Source organism: Sphaerodactylus townsendi, linkage group LG12, assembly GCF_021028975.2.
Source record: "Sphaerodactylus townsendi isolate TG3544 linkage group LG12, MPM_Stown_v2.3, whole genome shotgun sequence".
In the NCBI taxonomy this organism is placed as follows: domain Eukaryota; kingdom Metazoa; phylum Chordata; class Lepidosauria; order Squamata; family Sphaerodactylidae; genus Sphaerodactylus; species Sphaerodactylus townsendi.
This window is the reverse complement of record NC_059436.1, coordinates 5,275,433-5,299,475: the sequence shown is the minus strand read 5'-3', so window position 1 is coordinate 5,299,475 and position 24,043 is coordinate 5,275,433. Positions and strand designations below refer to the sequence as shown.

General features: G+C 65.7%; 1 long non-coding RNA gene across 1 annotated transcript; it reads right to left on the bottom strand.

The window, feature by feature from the left end:
* Nucleotides 1-21,065: 21,065 nt before the first annotated feature.
* On the bottom strand, nucleotides 21,066-23,278 carry LOC125442182. The gene is made up of 2 exons (XR_007245953.1): nucleotides 23,081-23,278; nucleotides 21,066-21,436 (listed from the first exon to the last, which is right to left on the bottom strand). It is a non-coding gene; the product is annotated as an uncharacterized LOC125442182 (long non-coding RNA).
* Between the last annotated feature and the right edge of the window lie 765 nt (nucleotides 23,279-24,043).

The following is a 24,043-nucleotide window of genomic DNA, read 5'->3' as shown; positions in this document are numbered from 1 at the left end:
GGGGGGTGGGGGGGGGGGGGGGTGGGGGGGGGGGGGGGTGGGGGGGGGGGGGGGTGGGGGGGGGGGGGGGTGGGGGGGGGGGGGGGTGGGGGGGGGGGGGGGTGGGGGGGGGGGGGGGTGGGGGGGGGGGGGGGTGGGGGGGGGGGGGGGTGGGGGGGGGGGGGGGTGGGGGGGGGGGGGGGTGGGGGGGGGGGGGGGTGGGGGGGGGGGGGGGTGGGGGGGGGGGGGGGTGGGGGGGGGGGGGGGTGGGGGGGGGGGGGGGTGGGGGGGGGGGGGGGTGGGGGGGGGGGGGGGTGGGGGGGGGGGGGGGTGGGGGGGGGGGGGGGTGGGGGGGGGGGGGGGTGGGGGGGGGGGGGGGTGGGGGGGGGGGGGGGTGGGGGGGGGGGGGGGTGGGGGGGGGGGGGGGTGGGGGGGGGGGGGGGTGGGGGGGGGGGGGGGTGGGGGGGGGGGGGGGTGGGGGGGGGGGGGGGTGGGGGGGGGGGGGGGTGGGGGGGGGGGGGGGTGGGGGGGGGGGGGGGTGGGGGGGGGGGGGGGTGGGGGGGGGGGGGGGTGGGGGGGGGGGGGGGTGGGGGGGGGGGGGGGTGGGGGGGGGGGGGGGTGGGGGGGGGGGGGGGTGGGGGGGGGGGGGGGTGGGGGGGGGGGGGGGTGGGGGGGGGGGGGGGTGGGGGGGGGGGGGGGTGGGGGGGGGGGGGGGTGGGGGGGGGGGGGGGTGGGGGGGGGGGGGGGTGGGGGGGGGGGGGGGTGGGGGGGGGGGGGGGTGGGGGGGGGGGGGGGTGGGGGGGGGGGGGGGTGGGGGGGGGGGGGGGTGGGGGGGGGGGGGGGTGGGGGGGGGGGGGGGTGGGGGGGGGGGGGGGTGGGGGGGGGGGGGGGTGGGGGGGGGGGGGGGTGGGGGGGGGGGGGGGTGGGGGGGGGGGGGGGTGGGGGGGGGGGGGGGTGGGGGGGGGGGGGGGTGGGGGGGGGGGGGGGTGGGGGGGGGGGGGGGTGGGGGGGGGGGGGGGTGGGGGGGGGGGGGGGTGGGGGGGGGGGGGGGTGGGGGGGGGGGGGGGTGGGGGGGGGGGGGGGTGGGGGGGGGGGGGGGTGGGGGGGGGGGGGGGTGGGGGGGGGGGGGGGTGGGGGGGGGGGGGGGTGGGGGGGGGGGGGGGTGGGGGGGGGGGGGGGTGGGGGGGGGGGGGGGTGGGGGGGGGGGGGGGTGGGGGGGGGGGGGGGTGGGGGGGGGGGGGGGTGGGGGGGGGGGGGGGTGGGGGGGGGGGGGGGTGGGGGGGGGGGGGGGTGGGGGGGGGGGGGGGTGGGGGGGGGGGGGGGTGGGGGGGGGGGGGGGTGGGGGGGGGGGGGGGTGGGGGGGGGGGGGGGTGGGGGGGGGGGGGGGTGGGGGGGGGGGGGGGTGGGGGGGGGGGGGGGTGGGGGGGGGGGGGGGTGGGGGGGGGGGGGGGTGGGGGGGGGGGGGGGTGGGGGGGGGGGGGGGTGGGGGGGGGGGGGGGTGGGGGGGGGGGGGGGTGGGGGGGGGGGGGGGTGGGGGGGGGGGGGGGTGGGGGGGGGGGGGGGTGGGGGGGGGGGGGGGTGGGGGGGGGGGGGGGTGGGGGGGGGGGGGGGTGGGGGGGGGGGGGGGTGGGGGGGGGGGGGGGTGGGGGGGGGGGGGGGTGGGGGGGGGGGGGGGTGGGGGGGGGGGGGGGTGGGGGGGGGGGGGGGTGGGGGGGGGGGGGGGTGGGGGGGGGGGGGGGTGGGGGGGGGGGGGGGTGGGGGGGGGGGGGGGTGGGGGGGGGGGGGGGTGGGGGGGGGGGGGGGTGGGGGGGGGGGGGGGTGGGGGGGGGGGGGGGTGGGGGGGGGGGGGGGTGGGGGGGGGGGGGGGTGGGGGGGGGGGGGGGTGGGGGGGGGGGGGGGTGGGGGGGGGGGGGGGTGGGGGGGGGGGGGGGTGGGGGGGGGGGGGGGTGGGGGGGGGGGGGGGTGGGGGGGGGGGGGGGTGGGGGGGGGGGGGGGTGGGGGGGGGGGGGGGTGGGGGGGGGGGGGGGTGGGGGGGGGGGGGGGTGGGGGGGGGGGGGGGTGGGGGGGGGGGGGGGTGGGGGGGGGGGGGGGTGGGGGGGGGGGGGGGTGGGGGGGGGGGGGGGTGGGGGGGGGGGGGGGTGGGGGGGGGGGGGGGTGGGGGGGGGGGGGGGTGGGGGGGGGGGGGGGTGGGGGGGGGGGGGGGTGGGGGGGGGGGGGGGTGGGGGGGGGGGGGGGTGGGGGGGGGGGGGGGTGGGGGGGGGGGGGGGTGGGGGGGGGGGGGGGTGGGGGGGGGGGGGGGTGGGGGGGGGGGGGGGTGGGGGGGGGGGGGGGTGGGGGGGGGGGGGGGTGGGGGGGGGGGGGGGTGGGGGGGGGGGGGGGTGGGGGGGGGGGGGGGTGGGGGGGGGGGGGGGTGGGGGGGGGGGGGGGTGGGGGGGGGGGGGGGTGGGGGGGGGGGGGGGTGGGGGGGGGGGGGGGTGGGGGGGGGGGGGGGTGGGGGGGGGGGGGGGTGGGGGGGGGGGGGGGTGGGGGGGGGGGGGGGTGGGGGGGGGGGGGGGTGGGGGGGGGGGGGGGTGGGGGGGGGGGGGGGTGGGGGGGGGGGGGGGTGGGGGGGGGGGGGGGTGGGGGGGGGGGGGGGTGGGGGGGGGGGGGGGTGGGGGGGGGGGGGGGTGGGGGGGGGGGGGGGTGGGGGGGGGGGGGGGTGGGGGGGGGGGGGGGTGGGGGGGGGGGGGGGTGGGGGGGGGGGGGGGTGGGGGGGGGGGGGGGTGGGGGGGGGGGGGGGTGGGGGGGGGGGGGGGTGGGGGGGGGGGGGGGTGGGGGGGGGGGGGGGTGGGGGGGGGGGGGGGTGGGGGGGGGGGGGGGTGGGGGGGGGGGGGGGTGGGGGGGGGGGGGGGTGGGGGGGGGGGGGGGTGGGGGGGGGGGGGGGTGGGGGGGGGGGGGGGTGGGGGGGGGGGGGGGTGGGGGGGGGGGGGGGTGGGGGGGGGGGGGGGTGGGGGGGGGGGGGGGTGGGGGGGGGGGGGGGTGGGGGGGGGGGGGGGTGGGGGGGGGGGGGGGTGGGGGGGGGGGGGGGTGGGGGGGGGGGGGGGTGGGGGGGGGGGGGGGTGGGGGGGGGGGGGGGTGGGGGGGGGGGGGGGTGGGGGGGGGGGGGGGTGGGGGGGGGGGGGGGTGGGGGGGGGGGGGGGTGGGGGGGGGGGGGGGTGGGGGGGGGGGGGGGTGGGGGGGGGGGGGGGTGGGGGGGGGGGGGGGTGGGGGGGGGGGGGGGTGGGGGGGGGGGGGGGTGGGGGGGGGGGGGGGTGGGGGGGGGGGGGGGTGGGGGGGGGGGGGGGTGGGGGGGGGGGGGGGTGGGGGGGGGGGGGGGTGGGGGGGGGGGGGGGTGGGGGGGGGGGGGGGTGGGGGGGGGGGGGGGTGGGGGGGGGGGGGGGTGGGGGGGGGGGGGGGTGGGGGGGGGGGGGGGTGGGGGGGGGGGGGGGTGGGGGGGGGGGGGGGTGGGGGGGGGGGGGGGTGGGGGGGGGGGGGGGTGGGGGGGGGGGGGGGTGGGGGGGGGGGGGGGTGGGGGGGGGGGGGGGTGGGGGGGGGGGGGGGTGGGGGGGGGGGGGGGTGGGGGGGGGGGGGGGTGGGGGGGGGGGGGGGTGGGGGGGGGGGGGGGTGGGGGGGGGGGGGGGTGGGGGGGGGGGGGGGTGGGGGGGGGGGGGGGTGGGGGGGGGGGGGGGTGGGGGGGGGGGGGGGTGGGGGGGGGGGGGGGTGGGGGGGGGGGGGGGTGGGGGGGGGGGGGGGTGGGGGGGGGGGGGGGTGGGGGGGGGGGGGGGTGGGGGGGGGGGGGGGTGGGGGGGGGGGGGGGTGGGGGGGGGGGGGGGTGGGGGGGGGGGGGGGTGGGGGGGGGGGGGGGTGGGGGGGGGGGGGGGTGGGGGGGGGGGGGGGTGGGGGGGGGGGGGGGTGGGGGGGGGGGGGGGTGGGGGGGGGGGGGGGTGGGGGGGGGGGGGGGTGGGGGGGGGGGGGGGTGGGGGGGGGGGGGGGTGGGGGGGGGGGGGGGTGGGGGGGGGGGGGGGTGGGGGGGGGGGGGGGTGGGGGGGGGGGGGGGTGGGGGGGGGGGGGGGTGGGGGGGGGGGGGGGTGGGGGGGGGGGGGGGTGGGGGGGGGGGGGGGTGGGGGGGGGGGGGGGTGGGGGGGGGGGGGGGTGGGGGGGGGGGGGGGTGGGGGGGGGGGGGGGTGGGGGGGGGGGGGGGTGGGGGGGGGGGGGGGTGGGGGGGGGGGGGGGTGGGGGGGGGGGGGGGTGGGGGGGGGGGGGGGTGGGGGGGGGGGGGGGTGGGGGGGGGGGGGGGTGGGGGGGGGGGGGGGTGGGGGGGGGGGGGGGTGGGGGGGGGGGGGGGTGGGGGGGGGGGGGGGTGGGGGGGGGGGGGGGTGGGGGGGGGGGGGGGTGGGGGGGGGGGGGGGTGGGGGGGGGGGGGGGTGGGGGGGGGGGGGGGTGGGGGGGGGGGGGGGTGGGGGGGGGGGGGGGTGGGGGGGGGGGGGGGTGGGGGGGGGGGGGGGTGGGGGGGGGGGGGGGTGGGGGGGGGGGGGGGTGGGGGGGGGGGGGGGTGGGGGGGGGGGGGGGTGGGGGGGGGGGGGGGTGGGGGGGGGGGGGGGTGGGGGGGGGGGGGGGTGGGGGGGGGGGGGGGTGGGGGGGGGGGGGGGTGGGGGGGGGGGGGGGTGGGGGGGGGGGGGGGTGGGGGGGGGGGGGGGTGGGGGGGGGGGGGGGTGGGGGGGGGGGGGGGTGGGGGGGGGGGGGGGTGGGGGGGGGGGGGGGTGGGGGGGGGGGGGGGTGGGGGGGGGGGGGGGTGGGGGGGGGGGGGGGTGGGGGGGGGGGGGGGTGGGGGGGGGGGGGGGTGGGGGGGGGGGGGGGTGGGGGGGGGGGGGGGTGGGGGGGGGGGGGGGTGGGGGGGGGGGGGGGTGGGGGGGGGGGGGGGTGGGGGGGGGGGGGGGTGGGGGGGGGGGGGGGTGGGGGGGGGGGGGGGTGGGGGGGGGGGGGGGTGGGGGGGGGGGGGGGTGGGGGGGGGGGGGGGTGGGGGGGGGGGGGGGTGGGGGGGGGGGGGGGTGGGGGGGGGGGGGGGTGGGGGGGGGGGGGGGTGGGGGGGGGGGGGGGTGGGGGGGGGGGGGGGTGGGGGGGGGGGGGGGTGGGGGGGGGGGGGGGTGGGGGGGGGGGGGGGTGGGGGGGGGGGGGGGTGGGGGGGGGGGGGGGTGGGGGGGGGGGGGGGTGGGGGGGGGGGGGGGTGGGGGGGGGGGGGGGTGGGGGGGGGGGGGGGTGGGGGGGGGGGGGGGTGGGGGGGGGGGGGGGTGGGGGGGGGGGGGGGTGGGGGGGGGGGGGGGTGGGGGGGGGGGGGGGTGGGGGGGGGGGGGGGTGGGGGGGGGGGGGGGTGGGGGGGGGGGGGGGTGGGGGGGGGGGGGGGTGGGGGGGGGGGGGGGTGGGGGGGGGGGGGGGTGGGGGGGGGGGGGGGTGGGGGGGGGGGGGGGTGGGGGGGGGGGGGGGTGGGGGGGGGGGGGGGTGGGGGGGGGGGGGGGTGGGGGGGGGGGGGGGTGGGGGGGGGGGGGGGTGGGGGGGGGGGGGGGTGGGGGGGGGGGGGGGTGGGGGGGGGGGGGGGTGGGGGGGGGGGGGGGTGGGGGGGGGGGGGGGTGGGGGGGGGGGGGGGTGGGGGGGGGGGGGGGTGGGGGGGGGGGGGGGTGGGGGGGGGGGGGGGTGGGGGGGGGGGGGGGTGGGGGGGGGGGGGGGTGGGGGGGGGGGGGGGTGGGGGGGGGGGGGGGTGGGGGGGGGGGGGGGTGGGGGGGGGGGGGGGTGGGGGGGGGGGGGGGTGGGGGGGGGGGGGGGTGGGGGGGGGGGGGGGTGGGGGGGGGGGGGGGTGGGGGGGGGGGGGGGTGGGGGGGGGGGGGGGTGGGGGGGGGGGGGGGTGGGGGGGGGGGGGGGTGGGGGGGGGGGGGGGTGGGGGGGGGGGGGGGTGGGGGGGGGGGGGGGTGGGGGGGGGGGGGGGTGGGGGGGGGGGGGGGTGGGGGGGGGGGGGGGTGGGGGGGGGGGGGGGTGGGGGGGGGGGGGGGTGGGGGGGGGGGGGGGTGGGGGGGGGGGGGGGTGGGGGGGGGGGGGGGTGGGGGGGGGGGGGGGTGGGGGGGGGGGGGGGTGGGGGGGGGGGGGGGTGGGGGGGGGGGGGGGTGGGGGGGGGGGGGGGTGGGGGGGGGGGGGGGTGGGGGGGGGGGGGGGTGGGGGGGGGGGGGGGTGGGGGGGGGGGGGGGTGGGGGGGGGGGGGGGTGGGGGGGGGGGGGGGTGGGGGGGGGGGGGGGTGGGGGGGGGGGGGGGTGGGGGGGGGGGGGGGTGGGGGGGGGGGGGGGTGGGGGGGGGGGGGGGTGGGGGGGGGGGGGGGTGGGGGGGGGGGGGGGTGGGGGGGGGGGGGGGTGGGGGGGGGGGGGGGTGGGGGGGGGGGGGGGTGGGGGGGGGGGGGGGTGGGGGGGGGGGGGGGTGGGGGGGGGGGGGGGTGGGGGGGGGGGGGGGTGGGGGGGGGGGGGGGTGGGGGGGGGGGGGGGTGGGGGGGGGGGGGGGTGGGGGGGGGGGGGGGTGGGGGGGGGGGGGGGTGGGGGGGGGGGGGGGTGGGGGGGGGGGGGGGTGGGGGGGGGGGGGGGTGGGGGGGGGGGGGGGTGGGGGGGGGGGGGGGTGGGGGGGGGGGGGGGTGGGGGGGGGGGGGGGTGGGGGGGGGGGGGGGTGGGGGGGGGGGGGGGTGGGGGGGGGGGGGGGTGGGGGGGGGGGGGGGTGGGGGGGGGGGGGGGTGGGGGGGGGGGGGGGTGGGGGGGGGGGGGGGTGGGGGGGGGGGGGGGTGGGGGGGGGGGGGGGTGGGGGGGGGGGGGGGTGGGGGGGGGGGGGGGTGGGGGGGGGGGGGGGTGGGGGGGGGGGGGGGTGGGGGGGGGGGGGGGTGGGGGGGGGGGGGGGTGGGGGGGGGGGGGGGTGGGGGGGGGGGGGGGTGGGGGGGGGGGGGGGTGGGGGGGGGGGGGGGTGGGGGGGGGGGGGGGTGGGGGGGGGGGGGGGTGGGGGGGGGGGGGGGTGGGGGGGGGGGGGGGTGGGGGGGGGGGGGGGTGGGGGGGGGGGGGGGTGGGGGGGGGGGGGGGTGGGGGGGGGGGGGGGTGGGGGGGGGGGGGGGTGGGGGGGGGGGGGGGTGGGGGGGGGGGGGGGTGGGGGGGGGGGGGGGTGGGGGGGGGGGGGGGTGGGGGGGGGGGGGGGTGGGGGGGGGGGGGGGTGGGGGGGGGGGGGGGTGGGGGGGGGGGGGGGTGGGGGGGGGGGGGGGTGGGGGGGGGGGGGGGTGGGGGGGGGGGGGGGTGGGGGGGGGGGGGGGTGGGGGGGGGGGGGGGTGGGGGGGGGGGGGGGTGGGGGGGGGGGGGGGTGGGGGGGGGGGGGGGTGGGGGGGGGGGGGGGTGGGGGGGGGGGGGGGTGGGGGGGGGGGGGGGTGGGGGGGGGGGGGGGTGGGGGGGGGGGGGGGTGGGGGGGGGGGGGGGTGGGGGGGGGGGGGGGTGGGGGGGGGGGGGGGTGGGGGGGGGGGGGGGTGGGGGGGGGGGGGGGTGGGGGGGGGGGGGGGTGGGGGGGGGGGGGGGTGGGGGGGGGGGGGGGTGGGGGGGGGGGGGGGTGGGGGGGGGGGGGGGTGGGGGGGGGGGGGGGTGGGGGGGGGGGGGGGTGGGGGGGGGGGGGGGTGGGGGGGGGGGGGGGTGGGGGGGGGGGGGGGTGGGGGGGGGGGGGGGTGGGGGGGGGGGGGGGTGGGGGGGGGGGGGGGTGGGGGGGGGGGGGGGTGGGGGGGGGGGGGGGTGGGGGGGGGGGGGGGTGGGGGGGGGGGGGGGTGGGGGGGGGGGGGGGTGGGGGGGGGGGGGGGTGGGGGGGGGGGGGGGTGGGGGGGGGGGGGGGTGGGGGGGGGGGGGGGTGGGGGGGGGGGGGGGTGGGGGGGGGGGGGGGTGGGGGGGGGGGGGGGTGGGGGGGGGGGGGGGTGGGGGGGGGGGGGGGTGGGGGGGGGGGGGGGTGGGGGGGGGGGGGGGTGGGGGGGGGGGGGGGTGGGGGGGGGGGGGGGTGGGGGGGGGGGGGGGTGGGGGGGGGGGGGGGTGGGGGGGGGGGGGGGTGGGGGGGGGGGGGGGTGGGGGGGGGGGGGGGTGGGGGGGGGGGGGGGTGGGGGGGGGGGGGGGTGGGGGGGGGGGGGGGTGGGGGGGGGGGGGGGTGGGGGGGGGGGGGGGTGGGGGGGGGGGGGGGTGGGGGGGGGGGGGGGTGGGGGGGGGGGGGGGTGGGGGGGGGGGGGGGTGGGGGGGGGGGGGGGTGGGGGGGGGGGGGGGTGGGGGGGGGGGGGGGTGGGGGGGGGGGGGGGTGGGGGGGGGGGGGGGTGGGGGGGGGGGGGGGTGGGGGGGGGGGGGGGTGGGGGGGGGGGGGGGTGGGGGGGGGGGGGGGTGGGGGGGGGGGGGGGTGGGGGGGGGGGGGGGTGGGGGGGGGGGGGGGTGGGGGGGGGGGGGGGTGGGGGGGGGGGGGGGTGGGGGGGGGGGGGGGTGGGGGGGGGGGGGGGTGGGGGGGGGGGGGGGTGGGGGGGGGGGGGGGTGGGGGGGGGGGGGGGTGGGGGGGGGGGGGGGTGGGGGGGGGGGGGGGTGGGGGGGGGGGGGGGTGGGGGGGGGGGGGGGTGGGGGGGGGGGGGGGTGGGGGGGGGGGGGGGTGGGGGGGGGGGGGGGTGGGGGGGGGGGGGGGTGGGGGGGGGGGGGGGTGGGGGGGGGGGGGGGTGGGGGGGGGGGGGGGTGGGGGGGGGGGGGGGTGGGGGGGGGGGGGGGTGGGGGGGGGGGGGGGTGGGGGGGGGGGGGGGTGGGGGGGGGGGGGGGTGGGGGGGGGGGGGGGTGGGGGGGGGGGGGGGTGGGGGGGGGGGGGGGTGGGGGGGGGGGGGGGTGGGGGGGGGGGGGGGTGGGGGGGGGGGGGGGTGGGGGGGGGGGGGGGTGGGGGGGGGGGGGGGTGGGGGGGGGGGGGGGTGGGGGGGGGGGGGGGTGGGGGGGGGGGGGGGTGGGGGGGGGGGGGGGTGGGGGGGGGGGGGGGTGGGGGGGGGGGGGGGTGGGGGGGGGGGGGGGTGGGGGGGGGGGGGGGTGGGGGGGGGGGGGGGTGGGGGGGGGGGGGGGTGGGGGGGGGGGGGGGTGGGGGGGGGGGGGGGTGGGGGGGGGGGGGGGTGGGGGGGGGGGGGGGTGGGGGGGGGGGGGGGTGGGGGGGGGGGGGGGTGGGGGGGGGGGGGGGTGGGGGGGGGGGGGGGTGGGGGGGGGGGGGGGTGGGGGGGGGGGGGGGTGGGGGGGGGGGGGGGTGGGGGGGGGGGGGGGTGGGGGGGGGGGGGGGTGGGGGGGGGGGGGGGTGGGGGGGGGGGGGGGTGGGGGGGGGGGGGGGTGGGGGGGGGGGGGGGTGGGGGGGGGGGGGGGTGGGGGGGGGGGGGGGTGGGGGGGGGGGGGGGTGGGGGGGGGGGGGGGTGGGGGGGGGGGGGGGTGGGGGGGGGGGGGGGTGGGGGGGGGGGGGGGTGGGGGGGGGGGGGGGTGGGGGGGGGGGGGGGTGGGGGGGGGGGGGGGTGGGGGGGGGGGGGGGTGGGGGGGGGGGGGGGTGGGGGGGGGGGGGGGTGGGGGGGGGGGGGGGTGGGGGGGGGGGGGGGTGGGGGGGGGGGGGGGTGGGGGGGGGGGGGGGTGGGGGGGGGGGGGGGTGGGGGGGGGGGGGGGTGGGGGGGGGGGGGGGTGGGGGGGGGGGGGGGTGGGGGGGGGGGGGGGTGGGGGGGGGGGGGGGTGGGGGGGGGGGGGGGTGGGGGGGGGGGGGGGTGGGGGGGGGGGGGGGTGGGGGGGGGGGGGGGTGGGGGGGGGGGGGGGTGGGGGGGGGGGGGGGTGGGGGGGGGGGGGGGTGGGGGGGGGGGGGGGTGGGGGGGGGGGGGGGTGGGGGGGGGGGGGGGTGGGGGGGGGGGGGGGTGGGGGGGGGGGGGGGTGGGGGGGGGGGGGGGTGGGGGGGGGGGGGGGTGGGGGGGGGGGGGGGTGGGGGGGGGGGGGGGTGGGGGGGGGGGGGGGTGGGGGGGGGGGGGGGTGGGGGGGGGGGGGGGTGGGGGGGGGGGGGGGTGGGGGGGGGGGGGGGTGGGGGGGGGGGGGGGTGGGGGGGGGGGGGGGTGGGGGGGGGGGGGGGTGGGGGGGGGGGGGGGTGGGGGGGGGGGGGGGTGGGGGGGGGGGGGGGTGGGGGGGGGGGGGGGTGGGGGGGGGGGGGGGTGGGGGGGGGGGGGGGTGGGGGGGGGGGGGGGTGGGGGGGGGGGGGGGTGGGGGGGGGGGGGGGTGGGGGGGGGGGGGGGTGGGGGGGGGGGGGGGTGGGGGGGGGGGGGGGTGGGGGGGGGGGGGGGTGGGGGGGGGGGGGGGTGGGGGGGGGGGGGGGTGGGGGGGGGGGGGGGTGGGGGGGGGGGGGGGTGGGGGGGGGGGGGGGTGGGGGGGGGGGGGGGTGGGGGGGGGGGGGGGTGGGGGGGGGGGGGGGTGGGGGGGGGGGGGGGTGGGGGGGGGGGGGGGTGGGGGGGGGGGGGGGTGGGGGGGGGGGGGGGTGGGGGGGGGGGGGGGTGGGGGGGGGGGGGGGTGGGGGGGGGGGGGGGTGGGGGGGGGGGGGGGTGGGGGGGGGGGGGGGTGGGGGGGGGGGGGGGTGGGGGGGGGGGGGGGTGGGGGGGGGGGGGGGTGGGGGGGGGGGGGGGTGCAGCCAGCCCCTGCACCCTCAGTGCAAATGACGGCACAAGCAACTGAAACAGGTTACATGAACCCATTTTTCCTGTGCAAAATCAACCAATGTAAGGGCCCTCAGGTTAGGCCCTCAGTATCCAGACACCTTGGCTAGCCATTATCAGTTAGGGAAACAGCAGCAGCTACAGCAGCAGCAAGAGGAGGAGGAGTTTGGATTTATACCCAACCTTTCTCTCCTGTAAGGAGACTCAAACTCCTTTCTCTTCCTCCCCCCACAACAGACATATTGTGAGGTGAGGTGAGGTGAGGGGGGGGGGCTAAGAGAGTCTGAATGAACTGTGACTAGCCCAAGGTCACCCAGCAGGAATGTAGGAATCAGGAAACAAATCTGGTTCACCAGATAAGAGATTGCCACCTATGTGGAGGAGTGGGGAAGCAAACCCAGATCTCCAGATTAGAATCCACTGCTCTTAACCACTACAGCACACTGGAACATTAAACCGCCCCTTCCTTTATGCCACTGTCTTGGTTCAGATTGGCTCTCCCATGGCTATTTTTCACTCCAGAATTACACATCTGAAGCTTTACTCACAGAACTGCCGTGGCACTTGGCCCCTCGATAAACTGTAATCCAGTCATGAGATGTTTTGCCACCTGCCTGCACCAAACCTTTAGCAGCATTTACATTTCAGCCTGATCTCACAAGCCTTTTCCGTGATGGACACAAATCTATCATTGGCACAGGAAAGGAACATAAATCTAAATAAACCCAGTGAAAGTGGAGCTTGAAAGCAATGTCTCTGCTGTCAGCAGAATGGCCTCCCAGAACTCTAAAGACAACATTTAGTCAGAGAAAATGAGTGACAGATGGGTTCACACAAGGAAGAATCCAAGAGACTCCACTGAGAGCTCCAAGATTGAAGAAAATGATGGGGGGGGGGGAGGTTTAAAGACACCTGTGGAACATTGCATTAAGTTATCAAGCCTGTCATTGCCTATGGATGCTTTCACTCTTTTGCTGTTCAGTGAATTGGCAGCCCAGAGCCTTTTCATGCTATCTGGTTTGTGAAATAAAATGTGTGCATTTGTTTCTATATTTGTTGAACAGCATTTGCCCTCCAAGCAAGAGATGGGATGGGGAATGCTGATTTTTTTCTAACTGCATCAGCTGGGCAGAGGTTGTCTGCTCCTGGGTTCAGTTTATCCCAAAGCCATATCGAGTATATCTAGAGCAGAGAAGACAGGATGTGCATGCCCAGTGCGTCACATTTGAAGTGAAGGTGCCCTCAGCCACCTGGTTCCTTTCCCTACCGAAGAGAGCTCCAGACTGCAGGCTCTGAATTGCCTGCAGCCTGAGGGATTCCCAGATTTAATTTGGCCAGAACTAGCTTTATACCATGGCTCCTCCTCCAAAGTTTTGGCTCTCAAGCCACGGGGGTTTTGGAGGCAGGTTCATGGCATGGGATTTGGATCTGGCCAGGCTGAGCCCACAGCTTTAATGTATGCTGGACTCGGCCCCTGACCAGGGTTTCGCTTGTAAACTCTCAGTCTGGCTGTAGTCCAAGACTGGACTGCATGCATCTTCTCCGGCGTGCACATGAACCCCAGAGATGATGCACAACAGTTGAATGCTGGACCCAGCCGAGCTGCAAAGTGAGGGGTGAGGAGGAGAGGTTTTTAGTGCAAAGTGCTGTTTCCTAGAGATGCTTCCCTGCTCAAGCGCTCTATGCTGCTGCAAATCAGAGGTTGGACTGGCATTTGTAATGTGCCTTCTTTGGGACCACCCTTAAACAAGTATTCTGAAACTTCAGTTGCTGGGGAAGGGATGGCATTCTAATCTTTTACCAAGGACAAGCTAATCTAGAACATGTGCATCTGGGACCAGAAATGATGTGGCAATCGGTCTTAAGATACTCCCATTCTTACAGGTTTTCACATCCAGGGGTCCACATCCCTACTGGACCACATTTCTCTTTAGTAATGCAGCAGCTGATCGGCGTTCTGCTGAATACACTTACCAAAGAGGTGAGAATAATGGTAGCCTGCCATAATAGCTCTGAATTTGAGCCAAACTAAAAATACCATGACAATCCCTACGCAAACTCTGGCAGCCAAAGCAGCTGCTTGCAGCTGGGATATATTTATTCTTGGGTGAAGCTAGTCTCTTTTCAGCAGCCGGGCTGCCGCACTCTGGACCAGTTTGGAAGCCTCTAGGTGGCTCTCTGAAGGGCAGCCTCACTCTGGAGTGCAATGCCTGTGTAGAGCACTCTGTCTACCAACAAACCTTTCTTTCTTTTTGGGTACCCACTGAGGATACAGGTGATGCGGCTACATAGCCAGCTTTCTTCTTCTTTCTGCATTGCATGTGAAGGGGAACTGAGGAAGATTTCATCCCGGAAGGCTGAGAAAATAGCTCATTGTGCAAGTGCATTGTATAAAGGGAAATCCAACCATCAGGTTACATAGTTTATATGGATAAGTGTGGCCATCTGAGCTGGCTCCAGGTATGTAGAAAGTTAACCAACGGGATGCAGCGCCGATCGAAGGAGCTCTTGGCTACCATGCTGGCCTGCTTTTCAAATGCAGTAAGGTAGGGTCCATGAGCATTCCTAAGCTCCTGTTTTGAGGAAGCCAGCGGTTAAATCCTCTAGGTAGGTAGGTCCAGCCTTAATCTAGAGATGTAGCCTTTGCAAGCAGTATTAATTCTGTCTTGCTTCAGGTTTAAGCTTCACCTTGATTCTGTAGCCTTAGCCAATTGACCACAGCCTGACCATACAGCCCCTCATGCCAATTGGTTCAGAACCAACACAGAAACATCTAGAGAACTGATCACTCTAATTGTAGAGCTGGTAGTCATTCAATACAAAGGTGTCACCAATCCCAAGGCTCGAGAGAGGATATGAGGAAAATTTTAGCCAAGAGGTAATGTCCTAACTTCAAACAAAGATCATCCATCAGGGTACAACTAAAGCCTTCTCGGTACTAAATCCAGAATTCTGAGGTGAGATTGAAGCGGGTCACAGGGAAAAGGTACCCATTCCTGTGGATCAGGAGCTGCATGCCACCAAATGCTCCAACCCTAGGAAAGGTGGTAATCAGAGACTAGCCTGTTATTGGCCACTTCATCCCTAGCCAATGAAGAGAAGTTTTTTAAAAAAAACTGCAACTGCTTCTACAGAAGATGTTGACTCACATTAAGATTTTGTTTGGCTCTTTGAATGCCAGCTCTTCTGGAATCCTATTAGATTGCTCAGTTTCCCATGTTAAAAGCATTTTTCCTTTCTATTGTAGAGTTTTTTGAGGTAATTCAGGTCAAGGCTTTTTAGGTGGGTGGTTGATGCAGACAGGATTTAATCCTCTGGTTTTAATTTTGTGGATGCTGACTCTGGTGTTGGAGTGTATATATTTAGGGTTCCTTATTGGATTGTAAACCACCAACGCGTTCCATGCACAAGAAAGCCACTGCAAATATACACTTTAAAATAAAGCAACGCCCAAAAGTTCTTAAATTGTGCCCTTTCTACCTGCAGAGATATTTACTTCTCCTGTGGAGGCGAACAAACCCTTTGCTATAGCAAATAACCCTTTTTGCAGCTTGAAGCGATGGAGCACCTATGTCTATGAAGATAGTCTGAAGTTTTTTAATCCTGGTGCATCTTCATTCCCAGAAGATCTCATGCATTGGGAAGGCCTTTTTCTATATCACCGAGCATCTACAAGTTAGAGTAGATAAAGCTTGAACTAGATGGAATCAGTGATCTGTCTCCTAGCATAAAGCACTCATATAAGCTTTTCGGTCGTCCATTTGTGAGGAAATGGTGTAAAAATTATTCTTCATATGATCATTTCTTTGTGAATCTACAGGATAGCGGGAGTTATGGAAGCATGACGCGACTGGGTATTGGTACCTTAAATCTCTGCTCTCCAGCTTGTGATGGAAGGCTCCATTTCATTTGGGGAGATAGTTAATTTTCTGTGTTTAGAGGGAGAGAAGAACAAAAACCCCGGCATTGTAATCCAGCAGTCCCTTGAAATATGTGTACTGCAATTTGACTACCAATGTTCTGGCAACAGATGCCAGTGAAGTCTCTGTAATTATACTCATCTAGACTATTGGGATGAAAGCTTCAAGTGAGCTAATGTAAAATAGGCACCAAATCAAAAGCAATGAAGCACCATTCAGGGGTCTCGGTTGACCTCGACTCATTGCAACTGGTAATTGACTGGTGAGCGTTGCATTAATATCAGGCACTTCCTTGTTGCACTGCATTAAGGGCCATGCAACAATAATGCGGTGTCACCACTCAGACATTACATCTTCATTTTCATCCTTAAATCAGGCTTTGAATGGGTTTGGAGAAGCTGTCACGCAGAGCCACTCAGCAGCGCTAATCAACTCAGTGGGTTAACATCTACTCTCAAAGATTTCATCAGAGATTGATGATCCCACAATTGGCTGTAGCTCTGGACCCACTGCCTCCTCTACGCATTCCTAAATGTTGCTTAGCTTCAAGGTGACTCCGATCCTCGCTCATATTAAAATGCAGCTAAACATGGAACATTGGAACAAAAAATTAATAATTGTTAAGCATTTGCATTATGCTTTTGTTAAGCTTTGAAGCATTCCCCTGCCTTTGTTCCCACCCATGTTGAATCCGTACTAGTCCAGTTTCATAAGGTTAATGAAAGATTCCATTTTCATGATCCTAAAGGTATTGGCACAGCTGCCTGTGCAAGTACTCAGTCATTACTGGCCCACAGGATGATGCCAAGGATCACAAATGGACGACATTGGGCAGACTATAAGCGGTTATGGGGGGTTTTGTCACTTTCTGCTCTCTCCTCAGCTCAATCATGACTTTACTCCCAGCAAGCTGGAGTAATGTAAATTTTGTCCTCGGAAGGATGGAAGGTTAAGTCAACATTGAGTAGTTTACCCGAAACTGACTTCACTTCAAGGATCTAAACTCCAGGTTGTGAGAGGAGGTTTCGATCGTATTTGCCACTCCATGCCTGGCAAGGCTCTTTTCTCCATGATCCTAGACAATATTAATAACCAACCCTGGCAACAAATTGCAGGAAGACTGAGGCTCTCTAGATTTATCAAGTTTCAGGCAAGAGACTGCTTAGTGGCTGCCTCCATCTCAGACCAGAAAATAAGGAAAGCAACAAATAGGGTCTTTGCTATCAGGTTCGACTTTCTCTGTGATGCTACATGAAAACTTCTCTTATTATACTCAAGATGTTTGGTGCATAATGGGGGTGAATGTCCGTCACAGCAAGATTTCTTGTACAGACTTGTTTCTTGGAGCCCCACTTTCACTTTCCATTCTCCACTCGGTAAGCAAGATCACTTTTTAGCATGACTTTTAATTTGCTGTGCTGCTAGAACGAGGAGATTGTCAGTGAGCACAGCTTTGTCCCAGACATCTTTCCTCCAACCAAGCCAGTCTTCCATCTGCTTTGCTCTGCAATCCACATCTTCCCCCTTGCTGTCCCCCCTTCCAAGTTGCTGGCTCCAAAACACACCGACCTCTCCATTTTTCATGTTGATAGATTTATGGTTCAACATAATAAGAACAGAGGGTGCTTGGAAATCACTTGCCTTTCTGTCCTCCAGCAGGAGCAGCAGCAGCAAAAGTTGTGAGGGGGAGAAAATATGGGCTTTAGCAGGGCTCAATAGCACAGTGTCCTCTTCTTTGACAGTATGGAGTCTAGGGAATTGCTTTGCTCTTTCATTTGGGGGAGGATTATTTCTGGAACAGTAATATGGATAAAGGTGCAGTTTAAAGGGTAAGCTGGTACCTTTAAGAATAAGTGAATGGGTGAAGAGCACCAGGCTCAGAGAGTTCTCTATGCACATAGCAGGAGGGCCTCCTCACATGTAAACAGAAAAACACAAGGAGACTCCACTACAAGCCCACTGCACACTGAAGAGCCCCAAGTTAACTATTCTATGCTTAATGAACTTTATTCTCCTCAGACTTTTGGTTGATTTTTTGTTCATTTGTCACTGAAGAAAATAACTTCATTGCTGCTCAGATCAGATGGTGATTATTGCTGATCCACAGAAAAGCCCGAAGAGGTGCAATGTACCTTCTATATTACAATGTTCATAGATCACATTTGTGTAAAATAAATGTGGAAGTAGTGGGTAATGAAGCTGCAACTGTACATTTTTGTTATCTTAGATCCCAGTTGCTTCACATGAAGCTGGTCCTGAGAAAAACCATGTTGATTAAGGTCTGCATTGCTGTAGAACGAGGAGTTCATTCCCGAGCCATATTTTCCATCAATAAAATGTAGACATTTTAATATGTTATTTGATGATTACAATGAAACTATTGAAAGTAGCCTTGTCATTTCTACTAAAATGCATCATGGGTTGCAGTGCTTGCATTTTGTCAAAGCTTTAGAGAGGTGCTAGTTATAATAGCACCAAATCAAGAAGGGAGAAAATCTCTAGTTACATACAAACATCTGGTCTCCATTTTGCTCTATTCCCACCAGTGCAGAATGACACTATAAGTAGATTGGGAACTCCCACCCACAGAATTTTCCAACAAATCAACGCTAATGACACCAGTAAATTTTCACACCACCACATTTTCAATTGAAAAAAAATCCCCATTTCATTTGATTGGGGTGAGTGAGGCTCTTGCTCAAACAACTGGGGCACTGGTGAAGATCCTTACACAACACAGTCTGAGAGTGGATACAGTGGATGGACTTGAATTGGAACCAAAGCATGCTTAGTTTTTCTTTCTTTGACCGAGAGAATACAGAAGAATTTCCTGCTTCAGAAAAAGGATTTGTCCAGCTCTTTCAACCCTGTAGCCTAAAAGGATGAAGTGCTTTCACGTCAGCTTGTTTCAGATGAAACAACAATTTTTCTAGTTCTCTCGTGTCAGTTGGTCCCAGTAACTTTTTTTGGTACTCTTTTTTAGGATACAATGCATTATGACAGCCAGTTGTTCTGAACACAGGCAAAACGTGGGTCAAGGGCAGACTGCCAAATGAGAGGATGTGTTGAGCATGGGAAGACGAAAATACATGAGATGCTGAAGATTTACGTTCAGCTCCCCACAAAAGGCACTCGAGCTGCAAAAAGCAGGAGGGAAAGCCCAGTACAGATCATGATCATAACACTGAGGAAAGGAAAGGTGAATTCATCTTCCCTGCACCATTTTCCCCGCTACCACTCAGTTCAATAAAACCAAAGCGGATTGGATCCAGACTAAATTATCCACTGAGGGAAGGAGAGAGGTAATTTCCTCCAGTTCCCCCTCCCCACTGCAAACATCTCTCATGCTGTTCCTTATCCCCCCAAGCATTTTAGAGAGATTAGTAGACTGTGGTGGGAAAAGGAAGGCAGGAACATTTTGTTCCACTTATGGGAAATTTAATCTGGATCCAACCCACTGTGCCCTGATCTCTAAATCCGCTGCATATCAGTACAAAAGCAAAAGCAGATAGCTGCTCTCATCAGGCAGAAGAATATTGAGGTTGTGTCAGCCTTTGTAACAACAGAAGCGTTGTTGATTTTTATGTGTGGTGTATTTCTCACTTCCCCCATCATTTACACTCTCCTGATTTTTCATGGCCACTTAATACATTTCTTTTACAAATATTGACTTCGGACTTTGCTAAATGCCAACAAGGAACTCTGCAGTGCACGTCAAGTGAACAATGCTACAGCAAAATCCCTCGGCAGAAGCCGCACATTTTACTACTAATTGTCAGAAACAATTTTTAGAAAAGGAGACTGTGTCGGTGGTTCACTGTGCATTCTACTTGCTGGGACTTTGTCCTGAGTTAACCTCTGCAAATACCTTGGATGAGTAACTTTGGAATCCGTCTCCCAGAGCGCCAGAGAGAAGGAAAGAGAAACATTGGGACAGCGTAACTAAGAACTACAAAGCAAATTGAATGCTTTAGTCTAGAGACGTGTGTGCGTGACCTGCTGCTTAGTCGGTGTAGCACATTACTTCTGATGCCAGATCCACAGGGAGGGCGACAAATCCATTACAGCTGCCGCTGAATCGATGGCTACATGTGTGCAATTAAAATAGCCTGCGTTTTTACCTCCTTGTTTTCATCCCCTTTGATTCTACTTTGACTGAAAAATTAAAAGATGAGAACCCAAAAACCAAATGGAACCCAGCGCACATGGAAGGAAAGGCTTTAACAAACCAACATCAACCCAAACCAATGTGTTGTCATGATCACTGACAGGGCCAACCCCTGAGGAATAACTGAGTTACAGCCCCATACTAAGTAGAACTGCACTCTTCTGGATTTATTGGACTTGATGGACTTCGACGGATGTAATTCTTAGAATTGCATCAGTTCAATGCATCCCCCCAAAAAGGAGTACAGTCATAAAACCTAATGCTTCACCAAAAGGATTAGTCTACAAGGCACTCTTTAACATTATTCTGATGACCAGAAATGAGATACATCCAAACAGAATCATATTTAAGAGAAGGCAATATCTTGTACCAAGGGCAGGGAGTGCCTGTTGACTCAACTGTTAACTTAGAATGTGAAACAATTGGTTCACACCATTTATATTCACACGTAAAGGAGCAATACTTCCTGTAATAGTATACAGTGGTCCACCCAACGCTGGTGCATAGGTCAGTTTTAATTCTGCTGAGGTATTTAATTTTTTAAACCTGATATTAATCAGAGATGTTTGGGGAGCAGTTGCTGCTATACATTGTTTTATTCTGTTGGTTTACTGCTGATTGCCCTTAGTCTTTAAATTATAACTGTGGCATTTGCCACAGCCTTAATTTGAATCAAGCTCCTGAATAGCTGCAATTGCCTTTTAAAAACCTGCAAGGAAGATCAGCTCAGTGAGAATGTAAAGGCCAAATAGCTCCCTGTCCCCTGTTCTTGTGTAGCCCAAGCTTCTTCTGTATTCATCTGATATAAGCATTGGATTGGGTGGGATAGTGACATGGTATAAACTGATCTCAGAAGCTAAGAGTAGTCACTACTTGGATGGAAGACCACCAAGGCAGAAGGCATGGAAACCCACTTCTGCTTCTCACTTGCCTTGAAAGCCTTTGCTGGGGTCACCGTAAGTCAGTTGTGACTTGTCTCCACTTATGTACGTAAGCATGGGATTTGCCAGTTTGCACAGCACTTGGATCATAAGTCAGAAACTGCAGTCAAGTGATGAACCACAATGGGCTGCAGAGAATTGGTGAGCAGCCTTCACATGGGGCTGTTATATCACTAGAAGAAGGGGTAGAGGAGAAAGAGGGGCATAACAGACTCTCTCCGCTTTGTCCATATGTATCAATTAATGGGACTGATTTTGAGGAACAGCAGTGGCGTAGCACCAAGGGAATGGGGGGATGCACAATGCACCGGGCACATACCAGTGCGAGGGCATGGGTGTGGAGGGGCGTGGCAGGGGCTTTCTGGGGCGTGGCAGGGGTGCAGGGCACATGTGTGCCCCAGACGCAGTTCCCCCTCACTCCAGCCCTGAGGAACAGTGAAGGGGTTCAGTTGCTTGTAAGGTACTTGGATGGGTGGAAAGGAGGGTGAGGCTTATTTCAATGGAGAATAGGAAAGTTGGAAGGGAGGGATATGGCTCATTGATAGGGCATCTGCTTTGCATGCAGAAGGGCCCAGGTTCAATCCCTCATGACTCCAGTTATAAAGATCGGGTCTGAGGTGATGTGAAAAACCTCTGCTTGAGACTCTGGAGAGTTGTTGCCAGTCAGAGTAGACAATTTTGACCTTGTTGGGCAAATGACGTGACTCAGTATAAGGCAGCTCCATTAGATCTTGTGCAGCCCTGCAACAATGTCTCTGTCACTCATTCTGTCCCCATTTTCCATTCACTTCACGCCCAATGAACAAAATAAGGTAATTTTCATCCTCTCAGTTTTTTGTCAAGGCTTCTCTCCACAGTTTTGAAACATATAGCCTGATCATATGCAATAAGTCCTGACTCTTAAAGGAGTGGGCAACATGATGTAAGGCATAAAACAATCACATACCTATTTCCACACAGGCAGGGACTGTTTTCCGCACAAATACAGCATTTATTCTCAAAAGCACTCTTCTCCATGACAATAAAAGCATCTGCCACGGATGACCTCAATATCTGAGGGAGATGACAGTTCTTTCCCTTTTCTAACACTCTTGACAACAGGAACCTATTTCCCTCCAAAGAATTCAACAGAAGAATTAAAATTTTGCCAGCTGTTTGTCCTTCGCTATGTTTTCTTTGTCATAGGAAAGTATTACTTATAAATCAAACAAATGTAGAGCTTTGCACACAGCTATATTTTTCCCTCCTAATGTAAATAAATGCCAATAAGCTTGAGGGTTTGTGAAAAACCTTTCAGTCAAAATGAGAGTTTGGTAACATTTGAAAGCTGCTGGTTGAATCCTTTAATATTGGTCTGAACAACACAGAAGTCTACAAGTGTTAGAAATGCAAAGATATCAGGACAGAGAAATCATCTAAACAGGGAAAGATTCTCCCATTTTGGAAGGGAATGAAATAAACCAAGGGGATACAAGAGGTCTGACATTAAACCTCATTAGGATAAAAAATGTATTTTACTAAATTGGTATGAAGGCCAAAAAAAATCACATAAATAAAATTAATGTTGAGGGTTATCTGAGTCAGCCATCAGTTGCCAAGGGGGGGGGGGATGCTCCGTGGTTGTGGTGTAGTTCCTTCATTGGCAGAATGTAGAAAAACTGGATCTAGAACGTTGTTCTCTGACTTAAGACATTGTCACCTGCACAATAGTAAACAATACCTAAGTAAAGCCAGTTACCACTTACACTTTGCTTTCTACAAACAAAAAAAAGTCCCAGAAATCTATATCTTTTGCCACTGAGAAAAAATTTTTTCACTGCAGCCCTTGTAACATATTGGGTGGAAAAAGTACCCCAAGAATCCATTAAGAAAACTCTGATCCAAGAGAGATAGAGCTCTTCAGAACCACCTGAAAAACCTTCGCCTCAACACAGTATTTGTGAGACAGAAAAAAGCATAACAAGTATCAAAAACTTGGAAACTAGGAATTATTAATTTTATATTTGTTTACATTTTTTCTTTTCAAATTCATGAAACTTATGTCAGTGGCCTATTGATTTAGATTCAACCTATAGTTCTATTTTTTTAAGTGAGCTTTATCAAAAAACCGTAATGGTGGGAGTTATTCAGTCTGCAAAGGGGTAGGGGTAACAATGCAAAAGAAATGCTCTGCCTCATGTCAATGTGTGCTTTTGAGTCCCCAGTGTTTTAGTACTGTGAAACACAATCATTTCTCCAACTACAAAGGCAGCTTTAGGAGACTTTTTCTACCTCAAAATACACTGGAATTTGGCTTGTAAAAATTACATATAAATGCAATATGTGTAAGGAGTTTGGGGAAGTTGTTTGTTTTTGTTTTTTGCAATGTTGTTAGAAGGGTTGAGTATCGTTCTTCAGCAGTAAAGGAACAGAACACTAGGGACAAAACATGATAGAAAATAGAAGTTTGTCAGTTTCACCCTAGATGCTAATTTCAATCCTTCTTTCAGTTCAAACTGCGCTATAAATGACCCCAGTATCATCAAAGCAGACAATATCATGTAACAAAAAAATCACAAGTTAAAGGGGCAAGACAGCAACTGACCTCATTAAAGCTAAGATATACAAAGAGTGTGGAGGTGTAGAACACTGAAAACAAATTTTGTTCAGTTCTCTTTTGGCTTCTCTGGGTCAAATTGACCTGACTTTTCATCTGAGAACTGAATAGGATATGCTTTGATTGCCTTGACTGTAAATTGATGAGGAAAACGTACTAAAAATGAACTGTATATATAACACAGTGTAGTGGCTAAAATGTTGGAATAGGATCTGGGAGAATCCTCACTCTGGTATGGTAGCCAACTGGGTGACCTTGAACCAACCATCACACACTATCACACACCTCACAATTTTTCTGTGAAGATGAAATGGAGGAGGATAATGAAAGCCGTTTTGGGTCCCCACTAGAGAGAAAGGCAGGATATAAATGAAGCAAACTAAGCTGTGGGCAGGCACTAGCTAGGGTATGGCCAGGCAGACCAGAGTCCAGATGAGCAGCAAACAAGGCAGTCAAGACATTCCAGAATAAGGGCAGGCAGCAAGCAAAGCCATGGTCACGGCAATTCAGAGTCAGGGCAAGCAGCAGGTAAAGGCACAGTCAAGGCAGTCCAGAGTCAAGGCACTGGAGGTCAGAGGAAGACCAAGCACATGGAGCTCACCAGGAAGTGCACTCATTGCACCCATGCAGAGCCAACCCAAAGACAGGGTTTATATAGGAGATTCAAAGTAATGAGGATAGGATCCTGCAAGGACTCAGTCCTCTTCAGATGCAGATGACTCCATTTCACAGAGCCTTCTGCCATACCTAGCAGCAATGCAAGCACTGTAGCCTCTGTCTCGGTCTCTTTTGTGCAGCTGGCTCATTACTGGGCTCTTCTGAGATTCCTGATGGCTCTCCCTGCTGCATAGCATCAGGCTCTGCCTTGTCTTGAGGAGAAGGGCTTGAGCTGGGTTTGTTGTCTGCAGTTCCTCGTGAGGAACAAGCTCTTCAGGCTCTACATCAGAGTCCTCAGTGTCCAGAGATTGGCTCATGACCTCAATAAATAAAACAAAATAAATTGTTGGGATAATATGATCACACAGCTCCCAGTGTCTTGTTTGTTTTGATCCTGACGGAGTATGTTTTGCTGCAGCCACTAGTGATGTGAGCTAAGTTTTGAACTTGGACTTCAGGCATTTCACTCCTGCCTTTAGCTACTATGCTATGCTTGCTCTTGATGAACTGAGGATAGGCCAAGTAAGAGCTTGGGTCTCCTTGGGAGCTGTTCCCCTTGGGAATGGCTACCTCATTCTTGGTTCCATATTAATACCTCTCCAATGTTGGGCAACAGAAGGATGCTTTGGGGTTTCATCCTGATCCAGGCAACTAGCCTAGACAAGCAATTCTTGGTGGTAAACACTCAGCTAAGAAGTCATTTACACTCCCCCCACCCTTGACTGAACTTAATTTTCTAAGCAAGCAACACTGGTCAAAATGCTTTTCAGTTTTATTTACCTTTTGAGCAAGGTCACTCGCCTTGTTAGTTCCTCCTGTTCCCCTTCATTTTTATGAGTGCTGGTTTAATTTGGCAGCTCCTTCCCAATCGAGAGAAATTAAACGTGCCAGTTGCTGGCTCTCTGCTGCTTGCGGGCTACACGCTTCTTCTCCTCGGAGGCCAATTTTTGTTTTACAAAGGAGGTGTCTTAACAGAAAGACTGATGACATGTCTCAGGCAAATCGAGAGCTATAATTAAAACTTGCATGTGAAGCAGGTGGGTGGCATTTGAC